Below are 6,397 nucleotides of genomic sequence, written 5' to 3'. Positions count from 1 at the left end.
GCGTCCACTCCATATTTAAAAATGAGTAAAATTCTAAAAGTATACATTTTTATTTTCATGAACAATTCGAAATTCGAATTCAATAAACTTTTTTGTGGCCAGCATTCTAAAAGAAAAGTTTTTACTGTGTGACAATACTTATGACCTGACTAGTTATAGCCCAAGATCTGAATGTTGTTGTTGCAGCTGGGAGCAAATATCTATACAAGAGACAATATCAAATATCTTTCTCTACTTCATCTCTGATCGGTAATCGAATCTCGATTCCGGAGTGAAATCCAAACCTTTGGTCCTATGAATAACAAGTAAGCTAAAGGGTTTCATTCGAAATGATCATAGCATATCGCAAGATTACGATACTTACTGACATTACCACTAGCTAATAACATAGTCATTCCTATCTATAGTCAGTACTTTCTACGGTAATCTTGAAACGATGGCTCGAGTTTGGGACTGACCTCGGACTGACGACGCACTTTCTTCAAGTTTTATTGAATCTCTTTCGGCACAGGCAGCCTTCACAGCTGATGCGAAACCCTCTATAAGTTTGTTTATCTCAAAGTGTTTAAGATATTCAATTTAATTGGCAATGTTTTATATGTCAGAAGTGAACAGTGTTTTTATTTAATTGAAGATATAAATAATTTCAACATTGGAAGCCATTATTGCTGCATAACGTATTCAAATTAGTATTTATAATTATGGAGTCATACAAGAAATCCGAGAAAATAAAATCCTTCCATTGGTTCTTCAAGCTAAAATATCGTTAACATGTTTAGAAAATGCGTGATTAATCTTGACTAACGCTCTTATGTTTCATTTTTATATTTAGGCATAGTTATTAAAACTTAAACATAAAATGTACATTTATTTGAAAATTTATTAGGTAAATAGTTGTTAGGTAAATAGTAAATAGTTGTAGTTAAAATTATGCAATACAAACTTTTATGAGAAGTGGAGTGAAAATCACAGGAAGAAAGAGAAAAGGCCTTAAGAACACGCAAGTTTACCCCGGGGCCGCTCGCCACTGGTTCAAACTTCATTTTAGTTTTAATGCTATTTTCCAATTGCGACTATGTGCTCGATAACTTCGGTTATTGCTTATCCAACTTTTCTTACCTACTGGGGAAGTTTTTAATCGTTTTGAAACTCGTTAAAAATCCTGTACCTAACTCTTTCTGTCGTCATTTCAAACAACTATTACTTTGGTATCAAAATAAATAAATCGCTATATCTTTTTTTTTTTTTTTTATGATTGAATGATTACTGGTGGCCCGGAGGCCTTTCCAGTTTCACCAGGACAGGTGGGCGAGCAAAGGCTCAGCCAGGAGGGGTGGGATTTGCTAACAGCTGCCCGAGCGCCTCCGAAGGAGACCTAACAACTCAAGAGTAGCTGCTTCGTGAATGAATCTACTACCGGATCGGAATCGCGACCCGCTGAGAAGATCCGGCGAGAAACTCAGCGAGCTGATTCATGGGTTAGGTTGCACGGCGAACTCTTTGTCGAGTTCGACGAGTACGGTTACCGAGGTCCCTAAGCCTGTTCCTAGAGCTGAAGGCGTCTAGTGCAAAGGTTATTGGATCTGATGGATCCGTAAGGACGTGTCTAGGGCGTCGACGGTGACTGGCTCCTGCATGATCAGTCGCTATATCATTCGTTGATAGTAAACAAATTCATAGTGATGGTAGGACCCCCTGTTTACTGGTGGTAGGACCTCTTGTTTACTGGTGGTAGGACCTCTTGTTTACTGGTGGTAGGACCTCTGGTTTACTGGTGGTAGGACCTCTTGTTTACTGGTGGTAGGACCTCCTTTACTGGTGGTAGGACCTCCTTTACTGGTGGTAGGACCTCTTGTGAGTCCGCACGGGTAGGCACCACCGCCCTGCCTATTTCGGGGCAGTGGGGCAGCGGTTGTCACTATTACTTGAGACCTTAGAACTTATATCTCAAGGTGGGTGGCGCATTTACGTCGTGGATGTATATGGGCTCCAGTAACCACTTAACACCAGGTGGGCTGTGAGCTCGTCCACCCAATTAAGCAAAAAAAAAAGAAAACTCCACGGAAAGCATAGCCGTGCTCTTTAAAAGGGGTTGCCCTCACGATACCACTGCTAGTACCTCGTCACGAATAACTTCATTCATCAAAATCTTTGGTCAGCCATACTGTGGGCTTCGAAGGCCAGCCTACGCGTCAACCTCATCAGAGGAATGACACTTGATCCCCACATTAAGTCAGTACGCGACCGAGCCACGTCCCTACTCGATCGACTCTACTCCATGATATGTGAGGAATGAAGATCTTTATATGAATGTCTGCTCTACAAACGCCTCAGAGACTTTCTGGATGAGCCAGAGGTATTCTCATTGATGACCAATTCGTATTCCGCGCAAATCACTCATGCGTACAAGAGGTGCACCGCCTCACGGAGCACATTCTCGTAGGGCTCAGTTGACCAAAACCTTTATACACGGGAGCGTTCTTCTTCGACGTCGCAAAAGCTTTCGACAAAGTCTGGCATAACGGTTTGATTTTAAAACTATTCAACATGAGCGTGTCGGACAGTCTCGTGCTCATCATACGCGACCTCTTGCCGATCCGCTCTTTTCGATATCGAGTCGAGAGAACCCGCTCCTCACCGCGACCTCTCACGCCCGGAGTCCCGCAAGGCTCCGTCCTCTCTCCGCTCCTCTTTAATTTGTTTACTAACGACATCCCCGGTCGCCCCCGACCCAATTAGCCTTATTTGTTGACGACACGACCGTTTACTACTCGAGTAGAAAATCGCGAGGAAGCTACAGAGCGCAGCTGTAAACCTAGGACAGTGGGAAACTCAACCAGTATTTCCTCTCACATTAGGAGGAGAAATCTCGCACGCCCGATCACCCATCTTCGGCCAACCTATACCCCGGGCCAGGAAGGTCAAGTACCTGGGAGTCACCTTGGATGCATCGATGACATTCCGCCCGCACATATAAACAGTCCGCGACCGTGTTGCGTTTATTATCGTCCGACTTTATCCTGTGATCTGTAAGCGGAGTAAAATGTCCCTTCGGAACAAACCTGCATAAGGCCCGTTACGCGAGTGTGATGTTTGTTCGCTCACGCGGCCCGCGTCACACATTCACCCTCCAATCCCTACAATCCCGCTTTTGCAGGTTAGCCGTCGAAGCTCCATGGTGCGTGAGGAACGTCGACCTACACCAAACCAAAGGGTCCTTTCGCGCAATGAATACGCAAACCTGTGCTTCTATGGATCAAATTCTTGTGAAGCCATCGTTGGAGATCAGTGTGGCGATCCTAAAATCTTCAATTTATCATTTATTTATTATTGTTCTGCTAAATTAGAAATTATACGGAGTGGAATGATAGGAATGATGTATTTAAAATTTTAATCAATCGGAATGAAATTAATTAAATAAATGAAACTCGATAAGACGAGAAGAATGACATGCTGAGAATTTGCTGAGGCTTTAGTGGACTTTTTGAAAGATCCAAAAAGGATCTTATCTTATTTAGTCAAAAGCTAAGCTTTTGCGTTTTCACAAAAGCTAAATGGAGGATATGCCAACTTTATTACGTATTTAATCCTAAATAAACAATAAATTAACAAAAGAAAACTAATTCACAGAACTTTACCTCCGTACTTTCGCCGAAAAAATTTACCTTGTTTTATAAATCACCCAAATGCTGTCCGCATTTTTCGCTCAGACTTTCAACTTAAAAACGAATGAAAGCCAAATCAGTCATCAAAATAAAACTACAAGTACAGTATTTTAATTTAGTATGTCGTTATTATCGAAAAAAATTAACACGAATCTGTCTTAATGATTCTAAATCCGTTTGTAATTTCAATTCAAAATGGCCACTAGGTGGGAACGGCAACTTTTAAAAATCTAATCCCCATTTCTATAGCAGTTTGTATTACGGCCTCCGAAGCAAAACAAAATGTAATTGAAAATAATTCAGATCTAAAAGTTCCAGTCAAGCTTTCGTTACACTTTTCTCAAGGTCAATTATGGCAGTGTTACCAATTTTTTTCTTATTGACAAAATTCAATATTTCGGATATGTAGGTGTTAAAACAAGAATGTTGTGCATACTATCAATATAACAGATTGTGTGCTAAAATATTGTGAATTTTACTATTTGCACCACATTAGTTTGTCCGAAAAATTAATAACGTGTTCACATTTCAAAGTTTGATCAACTTTGTTGTGTTTATTAATCTGTTACATTTGAAGGTTAGCCGTACCTAACTCCCTCTAGCGGAACTAACCTCAACTCCGCGTTGGCGGAAGATGGCTGTCGTGTGCTGTGTTGCTCCGAATATTTACGGAACTTTTTAAAAGGTTTTACGTATTAAATCGTGACGATTGACTGAAAAGTGTCCCAAAAGTTCTTCACTCACATCTTAAAGTGTTGTTCTGTGATTTTTGTGATGTTTTGTTTTTGTTTTCACTTAAAAAAGTGCGGCAACAAGAGTGAAGCAACTAGTTTTGAGTGAGTGTTTTTAGGAATGCTGTGAACCCAAGTGGATTGTGCCCCTGTAACTGGTACTTGGAGTCGGACACGATGCATTTGGATCTCAAGGTCAGTATTTCGTTACTATACAAAAGTTTACGGAACTTAAAAGTTTGTTTACTTTAGAAAGCTCTACCGCGCATGTTCAGTAAACTTTACCTACACCATTCAAAATTCATTCCAAGTTTTATTTACGCTTATTGAAAGTTTTTTACTTCATTAGTGTAATCTAAGAAATAGTTCGCTAACTAATTTAGGATGAAACTCAAAACACTGGGTGTGTATTTAATTATAGGATTAAAAATAATAAAATTTACGAAAGACTCGAGTAATATTATTTACTGAAACCAATTTTAATAATTTTCAGTGATACAATCTTAGATTATAACAATAATTACTAAAGCAAATATTATAATAACTATTTTTTCTGAACACATTTAATTGCTCAAACCAGCTTACAATTAATTTTTATTTTATTTTTATACGTTTCATTATAGCTGTTAGTTTTTATGTAAATAAATCGATTATATAAAAAAACAAACACAATGCTGTTATTCTTAACAGAATCATTCTCTGAGATTAAGAGTTGATTATATAAATTAAATTTAGTTTTTAGTTGCAATTTGAAGATTAATCTATTAAATTAAATTAAGCAGCTAAAATAAGGAAAGTGTGATTGTCTTAAGAAATGTATTAAATAAAGTATAAAAGAACAACCCTGCTTCTAAGTCACCGTAACACCAAGACCTCATCCATTGTGGTAAACAATGATCTACATATTTTTATAAATACTAATAGTAAAACTTTGCATTTTTCCACAGAACCCTTAGTATGAAGTCCTCAATACCCTTACAATTCCCTGAAATCAATCTAAGTACCCAGAAGTTTCATGAAAAAATATAGATCTTGGCACGGGTGTTGAAGCTAAAATTAAGTTGATAATTTAGTGTAGTTTAAATATTAGCAATAAATTAATACATTACATTTCTTATTTTTCATTGTTGTACAGTGTCTGTCATTAAAATAATTATTTGTAGAATCATTTAAAATGAAGTACTGAATCATTGATGTATTGTGATCATTCTACCAGTTTTTTTATATAGTATATATATTATCAAAAGAAAGTTAAGTTCTAAATTGAAAATAAACACATATCAATGTGCATATGGTACTATTATTTGTTAATAAACACTTGTTGGTAAGTGGTCACCATTGTCTGCGGACATTAGTTAGGCCGCTGTCCACTGAAAATGTCTGTGTGAAAGATAAGCTGTCCCAATGTATCAAAACATTTTGCAGTTTGAATAGTAAGGACATTAAATTTTAAATCAATATGAGCAACATGTCATGGTTTGGTTACCGTTTTAAGAAAAGATACTACATCGATTTAGTGTCCTAAGCAGAATTGATTATAATGCCTCACAGATATATAATTATATATACAAGTATACAAATCAATATAATGGAACAGAATTGATTTTCGATTGAAAAGTCTTTTTCAATCTTATAAACATTCTTCCAAGCTTCCCCAGTCATGATTAATATTGCTTCTTTTTTGTTTGTGTGTCTGATTGTTTTTCTGGTTAACCTACCAAACAAGTTGATTCTCGACGCAGGCATATTGGATCTGTCATTAAAAAATTAAACTATTACATAGAAAAAACAGTTACTTGATTACATTTAAATTGAATAAAATTTAATTACATTATGGATAATATTGCAGTATTCAAAAACTCAATAAAATTCGAACGAATATCGTAAAAATGCAATTCCCAATAATAAGTATGCAACACACGATCCCAATACATCACGCATGCATTTCATGTGCGAATGTGATTGGTCGCTTTTTATGCAAAAACGAGACGCGACAATTGT

The 6,397-nt window shown here is 37.2% G+C and overlaps 1 long non-coding RNA gene across 1 annotated transcript; it reads left to right on the top strand.

Annotated features, from left to right (window-relative positions):
* The first annotated feature begins 3,847 nt into the window (after positions 1–3,847).
* On the top strand, positions 3,848–5,506 carry LOC134201559 (uncharacterized). Its single transcript, XR_009976911.1, has 2 exons — positions 3,848–4,591; positions 5,344–5,506. It is a non-coding gene; the product is annotated as an uncharacterized LOC134201559 (long non-coding RNA).
* Positions 5,507–6,397: the final 891 nt, after the last annotated feature.

This window comes from Bombyx mori, chromosome 27, assembly GCF_030269925.1.
Source record: "Bombyx mori chromosome 27, ASM3026992v2".
Lineage (NCBI taxonomy): Eukaryota > Metazoa > Arthropoda > Insecta > Lepidoptera > Bombycidae > Bombyx > Bombyx mori.
Note: the sequence above shows the minus strand (reverse complement) of the source record. Positions and strands in the feature narration are given on the sequence as shown.